At 42.1% G+C, this 15,666-nt stretch overlaps 2 protein-coding genes across 23 annotated transcripts in view; one reads left to right on the top strand and one right to left on the bottom strand.

Annotated features, from left to right (window-relative positions):
* The window catches only part of LOC114486304 (uncharacterized), a 277,756-nt gene that overhangs the window by 207,544 nt on the left and 54,546 nt on the right, over positions 1 to 15,666 (top strand). The window contains exon 8 of one of the 20 annotated variants that reach the window (XR_008617386.1): positions 220 to 234. The exons of the other annotated variants lie outside the window; for them this stretch is intronic. The gene's annotated coding sequence lies outside the window, so the exon portion shown is untranslated. Of the gene's footprint in view, positions 1 to 219; positions 235 to 15,666 lie in introns of those variants that run through there. 20 annotated transcript variants of the gene reach the window in all.
* CHN2 (chimerin 2) overlaps positions 1 to 15,666 on the bottom strand; it is a 314,431-nt gene that overhangs the window by 53,560 nt on the left and 245,205 nt on the right. The gene's annotated exons all lie outside the window — the stretch shown is intronic.

Here is a 15,666-nt window from a genome sequence, read left to right on the forward strand (position 1 = left end):
GCTATATTTTTTCCATTATAAGAAAAACACTATTCCAAGGACTGTATTAAAATAGGTTAAATGAGTAGGAATTTATAGACCCGACTATTTTAGTGTTTATGAAAATTAAGGTATTTATGCTGTAGGGCAGTAGAAATCTATAATTACAATTTATTATGTCAGACACTGCTCTAGACACTTAACATTCCCTCTCTCCCATCCAACCATCCACCCATCCAGCCATCCATTCACCCACCCAACCAATCAACCCACCAATGGACCAACCAACCAAACAATCAACGAACATCAGGTGAGCATCTCCTAAGTGTGAGGCACTGTGCTAGGCTCTGAGCATCAAAATGCAAATAAAATCCAGTACCTGTTCTCACTTCAGGCAGTTCATAGGCTAGGAGACGTGTTCATAGCCCAGGAAGTGTGACACGTGCAGTGCCTTGCTGCTCATCACTGCTGTATTTCATACCTGAATGTCTCTCTTTCTCTAGGCCTATTGCTTAGTCTTGACTAATGTCCATACTTGGCATTGTCCTGAGAATACAAACCTATATTGCCTGAAAATAAATTTTTGTGCTCAGTATATAACTTAAGCTTCGAGTTTATGTATCTCTCTATGCATAGAATCCCAGGAAGATGGGGTCCCACTGTAAACTTGGATCTCCCCAGGATATACTCCAACCCACGCAACATCATCCTTCTTTGTTCACCTTGCTAACTTCTATTCATCCTTCCAACAGTCCCTGGCTCCCCATCACTTTCTGCAGGAAGCTTTCATTTGTGTCTGTTTTAGCTCAAATGATTCTTTATTCTTTTAAATTTATTTATTTTATTTTGTTTATTTTATTTTTGGCTGCATTGGGTCTGCGTTGCTGCTTGCGCTTTCTCTAGTCGTCCAGGGGTTAGGACTCTGTGCTTCCACTGCTGGAGACACAGGTTCGATCCCTGGTTGGGGAACTAAGATCCCGAAAGCTGTGAGGCGCAGCCAAAAAAAAAAAAAAAGATTACACTTATCAAGACACCGTGCTTTGTACTTTGCATGCATTACTTCATTTTATCCTCAAAACAACCCCATGCAGTAGATACTGAGATGGAAAAACTGAGGCTCGGGTGGATAAATAATTTGCTCAGTTCCACAGCTAATAAGGGACATAGCTAGTTTTTGAGGCCAAGATTTGTATGGCTCACGAGCCCATGTCTTTAACCTTTACATGATTTTTGCACTTTTCGTAAAAAGTTAGCAGCTTTAAAGTTTGTATACCTGTTCAGTATCGATGCGATGAGCCTCTAGGATCTTTGTTTCTTCCCACTCTCCCCTCATGACCTGTGGTCTTGTCAAATCATCCTCTCTCACATGTGAACACAGTGATACCTGTCAATCGCCCTGTCTGATGAGCATCTTGGAAGCAGGAAGCCACAGAACATAAAGATCAGACAGTTTACACTTACATTACAAGACAGCTTTGTGCCTTTGGAACAGGTACTTGCCAGGAAAGGCACCTCGCTCCCCAAACTGGGTTAAGCTAGACAATGCATACTCTATTATCCACAGGGCACAGCACATAACAGGTATGCAATAAATATTGGCTGGATCTGAACTTGTCCCTTACAAAAGGGTGATGGGTCCCCCGGAGGAAGTGGAGCCTGTTCTGAGAGATTTGTTCTGAGAGTGTGTAGGGCATGGACCCTAGGAACTACCTGGTTAATAATGCAGTGGTCCCCAAAGTTTGTTACACGTTAGAATTGCCTGGGAAGCTTTAAAACTCCAGATGTCTACTTGCTACCCCAGGTCAATTAAATCAGAATGTCTGGGGGCGGAAGCCAGGCATCAATATTTTTAAAAGATACCCAGGTGATTCCAATGTGCATGTGCTAAAAAAGTTTTTCTTCAAAAGAACACTAAGGGTCACAGTGAGATTGTGGCTGCTGGTTTGTAAGAGGGGCAGCTGTGCTTTGCCTTAGTGCCTGAGAGGGAGGAGGTGGAGGACAGATGTTGACATGTGGATGCAAATTTGATTGGTTGATTGTATTTTTTAAAATTAATTACTTTATTTTTGGCTGCGTTGGGTCTTCGTTGCTGTGCGCGGGATTTCTCTAGTTGTGGCGAGCGGGGGCTACCTGTCAGGGTGCGTGGGCTTCTCATTGCAGTGGCTTCTCTTGTTGCAGAGCACGGGGTCTAGGCACATGGGCTTCAGTAGTTGTGGCACGCGGGCTCAGAAGTTGTGGCATGCGGGCTCAGTAGTTGTGGCACACGGGCTCAGTAGTGCTGGTTTGTAAGAGGGGCAGCTGTGCTTTGCCTTAGTGCCTGAGAGGGAGGAGGTGGAGGACAGATGTTGACATGTGGATGCAAATTTGATTGGTTGATTGTATTTTTTAAAATTAATTACTTTATTTTTGGCTGCGTTGGGTCTTCGTTGCTGTGCGCGGGATTTCTCTAGTTGTGGCGAGCGGGGGCTACCTGTCAGGGTGCGTGGGCTTCTCATTGCAGTGGCTTCTCTTGTTGCAGAGCACGGGGTCTAGGCACATGGGCTTCAGTAGTTGTGGCACGCGGGCTCAGAAGTTGTGGCACGCGGGCTCAGTAGTTGTGGCACGTGGGCGCTTGAGCGCAGGCTCAGTAGTTGTGGCGCACAGGCTTAGTTGCTCCGCGGCACGTGGGATCTTCCAGGACCAGGGCTCGACCCCGTGTCCCTTGCATTGGCAGGTGGATTCTTAACCACTGCGCCACCAGGGAAGCCCAGTTGATCGCACTTCATGTGTTGATGGCTCCTCTCTCTCCTCCTCCACTTTCCTCTCCTCCTGGCCTCTTCCTTTTGCTGCTGCCTCATTGGCTGCCTGGTTTCTACTGGTAGCAGTAAAATCTAAGGACTTTCGAATGTAGGATATACAAGCTTCTAGAGGCTTCTCCCATGCCACTCATGAATTTGCTGGAGCTTTGTTCTTGCTTTTCTGGATATCTGGGAGCTTGGCATGCAGGCAGGGGAGGAGGGGTGAGATGGAGCCCTCCTGGACTGCAGGCTGATGTCACACCTGGCCAGTGGGTGTGCACAGCTGTCCCAGCAGAGGCTCCCACCTGTTGCTGTGGGCTGCTTTGTGAGGTTGGGTTAGCTCCTGCAATTGGCTTATTGACCTCAGAAAGGAATTCTTTGTTTCCTCTCCCACTGCACACGTAACCAGATGTTTTATTGTGTCCTGAGGCAACTGGGGGCCCTCTGGCTGGTCCATGGAGGTCTCAACTAATGAAGAACTTGGAAGGGGAGATGAACTGGACACGTTTGATCTGTGTGGGGAGAAGGATTAGCCAGGATAACCTCACCCTGATTTCTCTAGGGCTACCTTCCCCTTTCAATGGAAAAAGAAAAAGAAAATTCCAAATTACATGGGAAACCAGAGAAGGGGAAGTATCGTGAGAGAAAGAGAATTAGTGCCACATGAAAAAGAAGTGAGGATAAAAACACATGAGGAAAGAAATATGACAATTCTTCCCCAAACCCTGAAAGTCTTTGAAAAGACATTTGAGAATAAATTTTAAAAATAATTAAAATGTGTGGATGTGAGCCCTTCACAGACCTCAGAGGGAGAGATTGTGACCCCTGATCTACCACGTTCCTGGCAAGGAGCATGGCTATGGGAGAGACTGAAGGATTCCTGAGAAAACTTGAGACTACATGAAAGGGAACAAGAAACTGGTCTCTCCTAGTTTAGTGTAACTTAATTCAAAACCAGGGGAGACTTTTTGTGAAAGAATCACTGTCAAATTCAAGGCAACAGAGTTCTTAACTGGTTGAATTTCACAAATGTGTTTTCTGGGCATTACATCTGTCCATTCCTGAATTCTGATATTTCGTCACGCCCTTGGATCATTACACAAAGCACTTTGCAGATGAGATAGGCAAAGGAAATGTCTTATCTTCTTGGGTGTATTTGCCATACTAAAAGCACATCCTTTCACATATCCAAGTGATTGAGGGAAACTAAGAATTTTGATAGGGGACATTTGATAAATATTTTGATTTGATTAAAAATTCTCCTGCTCATTACTCATGCACTTGTTTTTTGTGTGTTTCATTTTTTGTCCCAACTGCTGTGATCTTGGCTAAATAATCTGATGTATTTGGGCCTTGGTTTTATCTCTTTCAAAATGAAGGCTCAGCCAGGACCACTTTCCATCTGCAAATGTTCAATAAACATTAACTCCAGTCCCTAGGAATACAGATGCCCTTGAGAAGTCAGAAGCTGGGGATGGCAGAGACAACTAACAAGGATAATTATATAATATTCGAGTCATGGGAGAACAGAGATGGGACAGCTAACATTCGAATTCTAGGTCTATTTGTGATGGGTGTTTGGGTGTGTTATACAAACAGCTCCAGTGGTACTCCCTTAGTAAACCAATTATTTAGTTGTGTAACTTGCCCCATAGTTTAGAAACTCCAATAGAACCAATACATCCCACTACTTCTAGCATCTTCACTATCTGAAAATAAGTGGAGACTTATGCTTCAGTTATACAACAAACACCCCTAATCACAAATCATTGTATCTGCATTCCATTGGGAAAGTTTGAAATTAAGCACCAATGAAAAAATTATTCACTGCTTTTTGTGACATATAGTAACAGGGACCTGGGCTCTGAAAGATTAATAAAGGATCTATGAATATAAGGCACTAACATTGTTAAAGAAAAAAAAAAAAGAGTGGGCAACTGAAATTGTGGCACTGCTACTATTTGTAAACTTTAGGTAGAGCAATGTATAAGATTTTCAAAATATGTGCTAATTGATAAACAGAAGCTGTGAGTCATGGACAAGCATTGCATGAGAATAACTCCAGCACGGAGCAAAAGGCTGGGTCCCCAGCACAGCTGCATGATTCATTAACATCAGGGTGTCAGGCTCCCCGGGCCACCCAAGGCCACCCATCTGACTTCCCAAGTAGTGAACTGGAACCACACGCTGCCATGTCAGGATGTCCAAGCACTTCAAAAGCTGCCCCTTTCAACACTTGGTTTCTCCTTATAATTACTTCTTGTGTTTCCCTCCGGATACTCATTTAAATGCTAAATAAAGGGAGAGAGTTCTCCTAGGCAAGAGACTCATGGTTGTAACCTGGAGCTACCTCAGAGTGAAAATTAAAATCAATTACACCCCACGTGGGTATAATTATAGTCACTTAATGAGAGGGAATATAAAACAATCGTCTTCTGGGAGATGACTGTACTCTGTGAGGTGAATGAGTGTGACATGCACTGCTTGGCGCTTGTCAGACCTTTTCTAGGGCTCAGTTCTGAGATGGGCTCAGGTGGGGGTCTGGAGGGGCGTGAGGTGCCTGGAGAAGGGCTCGGAGGCTGAGGATGTTGGGAACCAGACCTTTCCAAGGAGGTGACAGCCCTGTTGTGGCTCAGCCTTGAAGACAGAGGCAGCTGCTGGCACCATGCATGTGGCAGCCTTGGCGGTGGGTGCAGGACTTGACCAGAGGACACTGCTATTGCTGAGGCCGGGGTAGGAGGGCCTGAAGGACGCCCAGGCCAGCCTGGGAAGTGCTCTGACAGTGGCACTGGCTACAGTTGTAGCTTTGCTGGAGGTCTCTGAGCCCAGGGTCATGGCTCATGTTCTTGAGTCAGACCATGGCTAGTACCAGGATCCCACGTGGCTATTCCACAGCCCAGAATAATCAAATAGCGGACGAGAATTGGAAATATTCAGATGTGTCCTTAACATGCCAAAATTCTGCCAAATATTCTGAAACAAGAAGTACAAGGGGTCTACCAGCATTTCTGCTGCGTGACCGTGGCCTGAGTGAGTCAGGCAGGGTTCTGGGTGGACTCCCCTAGGACCTTCCAGCTCCCTGTGATTTTGGGGAAACACTGCAGGCAGTAGATGGTCCTCCACAGCCCGGTGGGTACATTGGGCTTGAGTCCGTACCCTCCTCCTGGCTCTTATCTTGTCTGCATTCCTGGAACCATCTGACCAATGCTTCACAAAAGTGTTGGGCAGGCCATCTGAGCAGAATACCTCCAGGAATGCTTGTAAAAACACAGATTTCTGCCCTTCCACCCTTAAAAATGGGAATAAGGGTGAGGGAAGGGAGGTAGAGATCTACCTTTTAAACAAGTATGCCCTGGTGACTTTCCTACACAGTACGGCTGAGACTTGTTGCCCTGGGGCGTACACAGTCATCTGGTAACTCAGAGCATGACGGGCACACTTTTCTCCAAGTTTGCTCTCGTTCCAGAATGGGCCTTCCTCTCTCCCTCTATTCCTCTCTCCTCGCCCTCTCTCTTTGGTGTCAATCATGGGCTAGGCCAGGCACTATGGTGGGTTCAGGAAACTAAAAATGAGTAAGACACGGGCCTTGACTTCAAGGGGCAAATATTTGGTCTGGTTGAGGAGACATACAGCTGAACAAACAATCACAAAACACTGTGATATGAGCCGTAGTAAAGGCAGAAGCAAAGTGTTCCAGGAACAGGGTAGAAGAAGCAATAAATTTAGAGGCGGGGAAGGGAGGTACTCCCATCAAGGTCAGATCAAGGTCAGAAAAGTCTTCAAACGAGAAATGACATTGGGACAGGCCTTGAAGGAAGAGCAAGAATTTGTTAGAGTGAGAAAGAAGAAAAAGGCACTTAAATTGTACAACCAAAGAGAGTCACACAAGCTTGAAATATATTTGGGGACAAGTCTGGCTCGGTCCCCAATCAGTCGTGATTATGGTAGAGTTATTATTCGTTTTGACTCTACCCTGAGACTTGTAGAATGCACTCATTCGCCCCAAAGACTCTTCTCAGCTACCTCAAAGTTTGGTTGAGACGGGAAAATGCTTGGTGGTCTGGTTCTGAACACATGGCTGCCATTGCTGTTCTTAATGTGGGGTGAGCTGGGAAGTTGGCAGCAAAAGGCCAGGGAGCCCATGCAAACTGGTTCCCATGGGGGTTGGGGGTGAACCACAGTCCTCAGATAAGGTGCCAGCTTATCCTCTGCTCTCCCAGGGCGAAATGCATTGTTTAGATCAAATAGCTATCAAGGAACACCTGACACCCCTCTGCACCCTCTGTTCCCTGCCACTCGTTCACCACAGGCATGGTTTAGCTGAATGCTGACCTTTTAAAAACAATACTTGTAAGATGGATGTCAGAAAGTGGACTAGGAACAATGGTACACATTCAAAACCTGGAATCCCACAGGTCCTGCAGTGGTGGGGAAAACCACACACATACATTAAATAGGAGGTCAGGAACCTTGGGTTCTGGTTCCGATTTTGTCACCAGTCAGCTGGGTGACTTCGGGTGCGTCTTTTACATTTCTGAGAGTCTTCAACTGTCAAGTGACTACATAATCTCCAAGACCCCATCTAGCTTTAAATGTATGATTCTGCCAGATTATTTTTTAAAACTGCAGTATCTGGTTGGCATTATTATTATTATTACTACTACTAATTCTGCATTACTAGCAAATTGGGAATTTGTACAAGGCAATCCTGGGACATTAGGAAGTCAATCACTAGCTTCCTGCTTATTATAATGTCAAATTATAGCATATTTTAATATTTTTAGTGGTGTGCAGGGATTGGCTTAAAATGTGTGCATCTCTTCCTAGCTCAGTTCAGTGACATCACACTGGTAGCTTGAAATCAGCCATGGTGGGGGTATTTACACCATGGAAATAGGCAAATATCACTATTCCTTCCCTCTCCCAGAGGGAAAACATTCCCAGTTGCTAGACATTTATCAGCATATCACAGGTTATGATTTTTAAAAAAGATCCATAAAATTACTTTTTAGGGATCAAATAATAATTTAAGTAACTGTTTGGATCGTGATTTTCAAAGTTTCTAAAAGCTGGCTGTTTAAAAAAAATGCACTGAAGTGTTTTTTAAAATCAGAATTGTTGGCATATAATTTACATATGGTAAAATTCCCTCATTTTAAGCATACAGTTCTATGAGTATTGACAAATGTACAGAGTCTTGCATCCATCACCGTATGGTAGGACTGCAATGCCCTGGTCCCTCTGAAGTTAAGTGTGGCCATGTGACTTGCTTTGGCCAATGAGATGGAAATAGTGATAGGTGTCACTTTCAGGTAGAAGGTTGAAGAAGCAGGTCACAGAAAAAGGACAGTACTGGGCAAATACTGTGATGGGTATGTAACGTGGGTAAGAAATAAATGTTTGAGGGCTTAAGCCACTGACATTTGGAGGTTGTTCGTTAATGCAACCTAACCTAGACCATCCCCACTGACATACCTATGATTACCAATGAATGACAAAGCAGATGGATTAGTTTGCTAAAATGTGCTGCAAATAAAAATCTATCTCCCTTAGCATACTGTTCAAGGCCGTTCACAAAAAAAATTTCAAATTACCTCTCCAGTTTCTTTCCAGAACTTCCCTTCCTATATTCTAGCCATACTGGGTATTTGAAATCCCTTAAACATATAACTGCCACTACTGCTCCTATTACTATTTATTAAGTACCTACTATGTGCCACATACTGTTCTAAACACTTCACAGGTATCAGCTCATCTGAGGTACCACACCTTTCTCCCTGTTTTCCCTACTATGCACGTCCCTCTTTCTTTGTCCTACAATATCCTACTTACCCTTTATGATACAGTTCAAATATCATCTCTTTTTTGAAGTGTCCCTGACCCTCTCTCTGATAAAATTAATTGCTCCACTACTAAGCTTTCCTGAGCATTTGGTGCAAAACTGATATTGTGCTATTATTATTTGTCTACTGTGGTTCCCCCTACCCTGTTCCCTCAAGTGGACTATGTACTTGCTGTGGCACTTATATAGGGTGGGATTTCAGGCCAGGGAGGAAAGGATGAGCCAGGGCAGCATTTTGGGTGGGTAAGGTCTCAACATCAATCATGAAAAAGAAAAAACAAGGCTGGTTAAAGGAATCAACTGTAACTGCATTTTAAAGTAAAAAGTCCAAGTGAATCTTTGTAGAGATTCCTCTTTAAATAGTAAAATTGTAGAGAATCCTCTTTAAATAGTTTATTAATCGATGGATCTGGAGTTAGCCTAGGTCGACCCTGATCTCTCTATCAATTCTCAAGCAACCACCAAAAACCCCCTATGTGACCTAGTTAGAGTTTAGCACTGGGGTTAGCATGGTGTCCTTGGTGCTCCCCTGACAGAAGGAGCAGGAGTGTCTGAAAATAGCCCTAGGTGCTCAGCCTAGGTGATTTGGTTAAAGAGCCATGGGGGTGGGATCCTAACTCCCTCTCCGAGCTGCAGAGGCTGTGCCCAAGGTCCCCTTACCACAGGACAAGCCGTGTCCTCCTTCCAGGGTACCATTACTTGGGTTCCAAGGTCCCCAGGTGCTGAGAGCTTGATAATTCCTGTAAATGCTGGCACCCAAATCCAGACTGCCTGGTGCCAGAGTAGTTTCATATCTCCCCACTAACAAAATTGCTCTCACACTTGCCCCAGGAAAAGGGAAATAAATGGGGATGGGGGTGGCTTCATCCCCTGGAACACAAATCCATCTAGAAGAGCCTATAGCCTCAGCAGGACTTTCCATCTTCTCTTATCTGGCTGACCCTGGCTTTGGAAATTTCTTCTTTTCCTCAATAAAGCCTATTCCAAGGCCTAGCTCATATTGTTTGATGTTGCGGAATTCACCCCTAACCTTGGTGGAAGGCAGGTGGCAACTCAGAATGGACCCATCCTGCAAAACCACTACCCTCCAGAAATTGAATAATAGTGTCAATAACCAGCTAGCATTTTATAATTTGCAAAGCATGTTCAGAAGCATCAGTTCATCATCCCACCATAATAATCATGGGAGATAGAGATAGCTTTATTATCCCTATCTTATAGGTGAGGAAACTGAGGCTGAGAGGGCATGAAGCATTTCCTCAGGTCACGCAGCAAGTAAGCAGGGAACTCGGGACAAAAACCAAGGTTTTCTGACTTCACATCACGCCATTCTCAGTCTCTGGTGACTCAAGGAATGTGACTACTGGTGCCATCGACTCTTTCACCCTCCCTATAAAATGTTTTATGGTATTGACAATTCAGCTTTATATCAAATTACATTTACACAATAGAGCATTCACCTGCCAACCATGGCCAGTCTTGCAGAGAAAGGGGAAATATATTTCTCCCTCAACAAAGACTGGACAAATAAAGAACACTTTCAGAAAAAATCTAAGAAAAAGTCAATAGTGTAGGTTTCTGTGTGCCACCTGATCTGGCTGATGAAACTTCAGCCACCACAGAGGCACACACTCATTTCCAAAGATAAAGGAAGCAGGAGAGAATAGTATATGGTAGGTGTAGTGCAGGTGTGGTACAGGTATGTTGCAGGTGTACTGCAGGGTAGGACCTCAGTGAGACAAATGAGGGGCAACATTTAAGGGGCACTCACTCTCAGGTGCTGACCCTGTATTTGCACAAGCCTGAGAGGGAGCACTTCCTTACATTTTGGGCTCTCAGCTCCTCCCTTGTTTCACCCACATCCCAGCCTTGGTATACCAAGTCTCCTCATCCCAGAGCGAATGGTCTGTCAAATCCTCAGACGCAATAATGAAGGCTGTATCTCCAGAAGGACATTGGAAGCAAACTAGGGATAAAATGCAGTTAAAGCCAAGTTGTCTTACCCAGACAGGACTGGCTGCATAATTTGCAGGGCCCAGTGCAAAATGAAAAGGTGTGCTTCTTTTTCAAAAATTATTAAGAATCTCAAGAAGGTGACGGCAGAGCATTAAATCAGGCAAGGGCTTTCCAAGCACCAGATGTTTCATCAGTGGCCACTGCAATAGCACGGGATGGGATTCAGAAGTTGGGATCCTCGGTTTGGGCCTGTCTCAGATGCTAATTAGGTCATAATCACAGAATGGCTTTACCCTCTGGTTTCCTTGTTTGGTTGGCTTATAACTTTGAAAATTTAGGCTATGGAGTCCTAATGGTTCATGGTTACTCTACGTGGCTGCAGAATTATCTTTATTTGGAATAAATACACCCCCTTCCAACTATCTTGTCTCTTTCTCGTATCTGTGGCCATTTTAAAAGGAGGTAAATATTGGTGCAGCCACTATGGAAAACAGTATAGAGGTTCCTTAAAAAACTAAAAATAGTTTACCATATGATCCAGCAATCCCACTCCTGGGTATATATCCAGAAAAAACTAAAACACTAAGTTGAAAAGATATATGAACCCCTATGTTCATAGCAGCACTATTTTCAATAGCCAAGACATGGAAGCAATCTAAGTGTCCATCAATAAATGAAAGGATAAAGAATATGTGGTGTATATATATACATATATATATATATATACATATATATAAAAATAGAATGTTACTCAGCCATAAAAAAGAATGATATAGTGCCATTTACAGCGATGTGGATGGACCTAGAGATTATCATACTAAGTGAAGTAAGTCAGACAGAGAAAAACAAATACCATATGATATCACTTATAAATGGAATTTAAAAAACAGTACAAATGAACTTATTTACAAAACAGAAACAGACTCACAGACATAGAAAACAAACTAACAAACTTATGGTTACCAAAGAGGAAGTGGGGGAGAGATAAATTGGGAGTATGGGATTAACAGATGCACACTACCATATATAAAATAAACAACAAAGATTTACTGTATAGCACAGGGAACTGTACTCAATATCTTACAATAAACTACAATGGAGGAGGGCAGAGTCAAGACGATGGACTAGGAGGACACGGAATTTATGGCTCCGCACAACTAGGGCACCTACCAGGCACCGGTGGGGGACCACAGACACCTAAGGGGATGGGAGGAACCCCCAGTGACTGGCTTGCGGGATCTTGCTTCCCAGGCCAGAGGTCAGGTCCAAGCTCCTGTGGTGGGAGCTCTGAGTCCAAACCGCTGGACTAACAGAGAACCTCAGACCCCAGGGAATATTAATCAGAGTGAGGCCTCCTGGAGGTCCTAATCTCAGCCCAAGACCCAGCTCTATACAACTGCCTACAAACTCCAGTGCTGGATGCCTCAGGCCAAACAACCAGTAAGATAGGAAAACAGCCCAACCCATCAAAAAAAAAAAAAATGAAATGACAAAAAAATATGTTACAGATGAAGGAGCAAGGTAAAAACCTACAAGACCAAATAAATGAAGATGAAATAGGCAACTTACCTGAAAAAGAATTCAGAGTAATGAGAGTAAACATGATCCAAAATCTCCGAAACAGAATGGAGAAAATACAAGAAACATTTAACAAGGATCTAGAAGAACTACAGAGCAAACAAACACTGATGAGCAACACAATAACTGAAATTAAAAATACTCTAGGGACTTCCCTGGTGCTCCAGTGGTTAAGACTCCACGCTCCCAACACAGGGGGCCTGGGTTCGATCCCTGGTCAGGGAACTAGATCCTACATGCCGCAACTAAGACTTCATATGCCGCAACTAAAGATCCCACATGCTGCAATGAAGATCTGATGCAGCCAAATAAATAAATATTTTTTTTAAAAAGATAAATTAAAAAAAATACTCTAGAAGGAATCAATAGCAGAATAACTGAAGCAGAAGAACAGATAAGTGAGCTGGAAGATAAAATTGTGGAAATAACTGCCAGGGAGCAGAATAAAGAAAAAAGAATGAAAAGAATTGAGGACAGTCTCAGAGACCACTGGGAGGACATGAAAAACACCAACATTCGAATTATAGGGGTTCCAGAAGAAGAAGAGGAAAAAGAAAGGGTCTGAGAAAATATTTCAAGAGATTATAGTTGAAAACTTCCCTAACATGGGAAAGGAAAGAGTCAATCAAGTCCAGAAAGCACAGAGAGTCCCATAAAGGATGAATAAATGGATTAAATGCTCCAACCAAAAGACATAGACTAGCTGAATGGATATAAAATCAAGACCCATATATATGCTGTCTACAACAGACCCACTTCAGACCTAGGGACACATACAGACTGAAAGTGAGGGGATAGAAAAAGATATTCCATTTAAATGGAAATCAAAGAAAGCTGGAGTACCAATTGTCATATCAGACAAAATAGACTTTAAAATAAAGACAATTACAAGGGACAAAGAAGGACACAACATAATGATCAAGGGATCAATCCAAGAAGAAGATACAACAATTGTAAATATTTATGCACCCAACATAGGAGCACCTCAATACATAAGCCAAATGCTACCAGCCATAAAAGGGGAAATCAACACTATCTCCAATGGACAGATCATCCAAAATGAAAATAAATAAGGAAACTCAAGCTTTAAATGACACATTAAACAAGATAGGCTTAATTGACATTTATAGGACATTCCATCCAAAAACAACAGAACACACTTTCTTCTCAAATGCTCATGGAACATCCTCCAGGATATACTATATCTTGGGTCACAAATCAAGCCTTGGTAAATTTAAGAAAATTGAAATCATATCAAGTATCTTTTCTGACCACAATGCTATGAGACTAGATATCAATTACAGGAAAAAAAACTGTAAAAAATACAAACATATGGAGGCTAAACAATACACTACTAAATAACCAAGAGATCAGTGAAGAAATCAAAGAGAAAATCAAAAAATACCTAGAAACAAATGACAATGAAAACACGATGACCCAAAACCTATGGGTTGCAGAAAAAGTAGTTCTAAGAGGGAAGTTTATAGCAATACAATCCTACCTCAAGAAACAAGAAACATCTCAAATAAACAACCTAACCTTACAACAAAAGCAATTAGAGAAAACAGAACAAAAAACCCCCAAAGTTAGCAGAAGGAAAGAAATCATAAAGATCAGATCAGAAATAAATGAAAAAGAAATTAAGGAAACGATAGCAAAGATCAATAAAACTAAAAGCTGGTTCTTTGAGAAGATAAACGAAATGGATAAACCATTAGCCAGACGCATCAAGAAAAAGAGGGAGAAGACTCAAATCAATAGAATTAGAAATGAAAAAGGAGAAGTAACAACTGACACTGCAGAAATACAAAGGATCATGAGACATTACTACAAGCAACTCTATGCCAATAATAAAATGGACAACGTGGAAGAAAAGCACAACCTTCCGAGACTGAACCAGGAGAAATAGAAAATATAAAGAGACCAATCACAAGCACTGAAATTGAGACTGTGATTAAAAATCTTCCAATAAACAAAAGCCCAGGACCAGATGTCTTCACAGGCAAATTCTATCAAACATTTAGAGAAGAGCTAACACCTATCTTTCTCAGACTCTTCCAAAATACAGCAGAAGGAGGAACACTCCCAAACTCATTCTATGAGGCCACCATCACCCTGACACCAAAACCAGACAACGATGTCAGAAAAAAAGAAAACTACAGGCCAATATCACTGATGAACATAGATGCAAAAATCCTCAACAAAATACTAGCAAACAGAATCAATAGCACATTAAAAGGATCATACACCATGATCAACTGGGGTTTATCTGAGGAATGCAAGGATTCTTCAATATACGCAAACCAATCAATGTGATACAGCATATTAACAAACTGAAGGATAAAAACCATACAATAATCTCAATAGATGCAGAAAAAGCTTTTGACTAAATTCAACATCCATTTATGATAAAAACTCTCCAGAAAGTAGGCATAGAGGGAACCTACCTCAACATAATAAAGGCCATATATGACAAACCCATGGCAAATATCGTTCTCAATGGTGAAAAACTGAAACCATCTCCTCTAAGATCAGGAACAAGACAAGGTTTCCCACTGTCAACCACTACTATTCAATGTAGTTTTGGAAGTTTTAGCCACAGCAATCAGCAAATCAATCAATGTGATACACCATATTAACAAACTGAAGAATAAAAACCATATGATCATCTCAATAGATGCAGAAAAAGCTTTTGACAAAATTCAACACCCATTTATGATAAAAACTCTCCAGAAAGTGGGCATAGAGGGAACCTACCTCAACATAATAAAGGCCATATATGACAAACCCATGGCAAATATCGTTCTCAATGGTGAAAAACTGAAACCATCTCCTCTAAGATCTGGAACAAGACAAGGTTTCCCACTGTCAACCACTACTATTCAATGTAGTTTTGGAAGTTTTAGCCACAGCAATCAGAGAAGAAAAAGAAATAAAAGGAATCCAAATCAGAAAAGAAGAAGTAAGACTGTCACTGTTTGCAGATGGCATGATACTATACATAGAGAATCCTAAAGACTCTACCAGAAAACTACTAGAGATACTCAATGAATTTGGTAGAGTAGCAGGACACAAAATTAATGCACAGAAATCTCTTGCATTCGTATACACTAATGATGAAAACTCTGAAAGAGAAATTAAGGAAACACTCCCATTTACTACTGCAACAAAAACAATAAAATACCTAGGAATAAACCTACCTATGAAGACAAAAAACCAGTATGCAGAAAACTATATGAGAAAGAAAAACGGAGCTGGAGGAATCAGGCTCCCTGACTTCAGACTATACTACAAAGCTACAGTAATCAAGACAGTATGGTACTGGCACAAAAATAGAAATATAGATCAATGGAATAGGATAGAAAGCCCAGAGATAAACCCACACACATATGGTCACCTTATCTGTGATAAAGGAGGCAAGAGTATCCAATGGAGAAAAGACAGCCTCTTCAACAAGTGGTTCTGGGAAAACTGGACAGCTACATGTAAAATAATGAAATTAGAGCACCATACACAAAAATAAACTCAAAATGG

Source organism: Physeter macrocephalus, chromosome 5 (genome assembly GCF_002837175.3).
Source record: "Physeter macrocephalus isolate SW-GA chromosome 5, ASM283717v5, whole genome shotgun sequence".
Lineage (NCBI taxonomy): Eukaryota > Metazoa > Chordata > Mammalia > Artiodactyla > Physeteridae > Physeter > Physeter macrocephalus.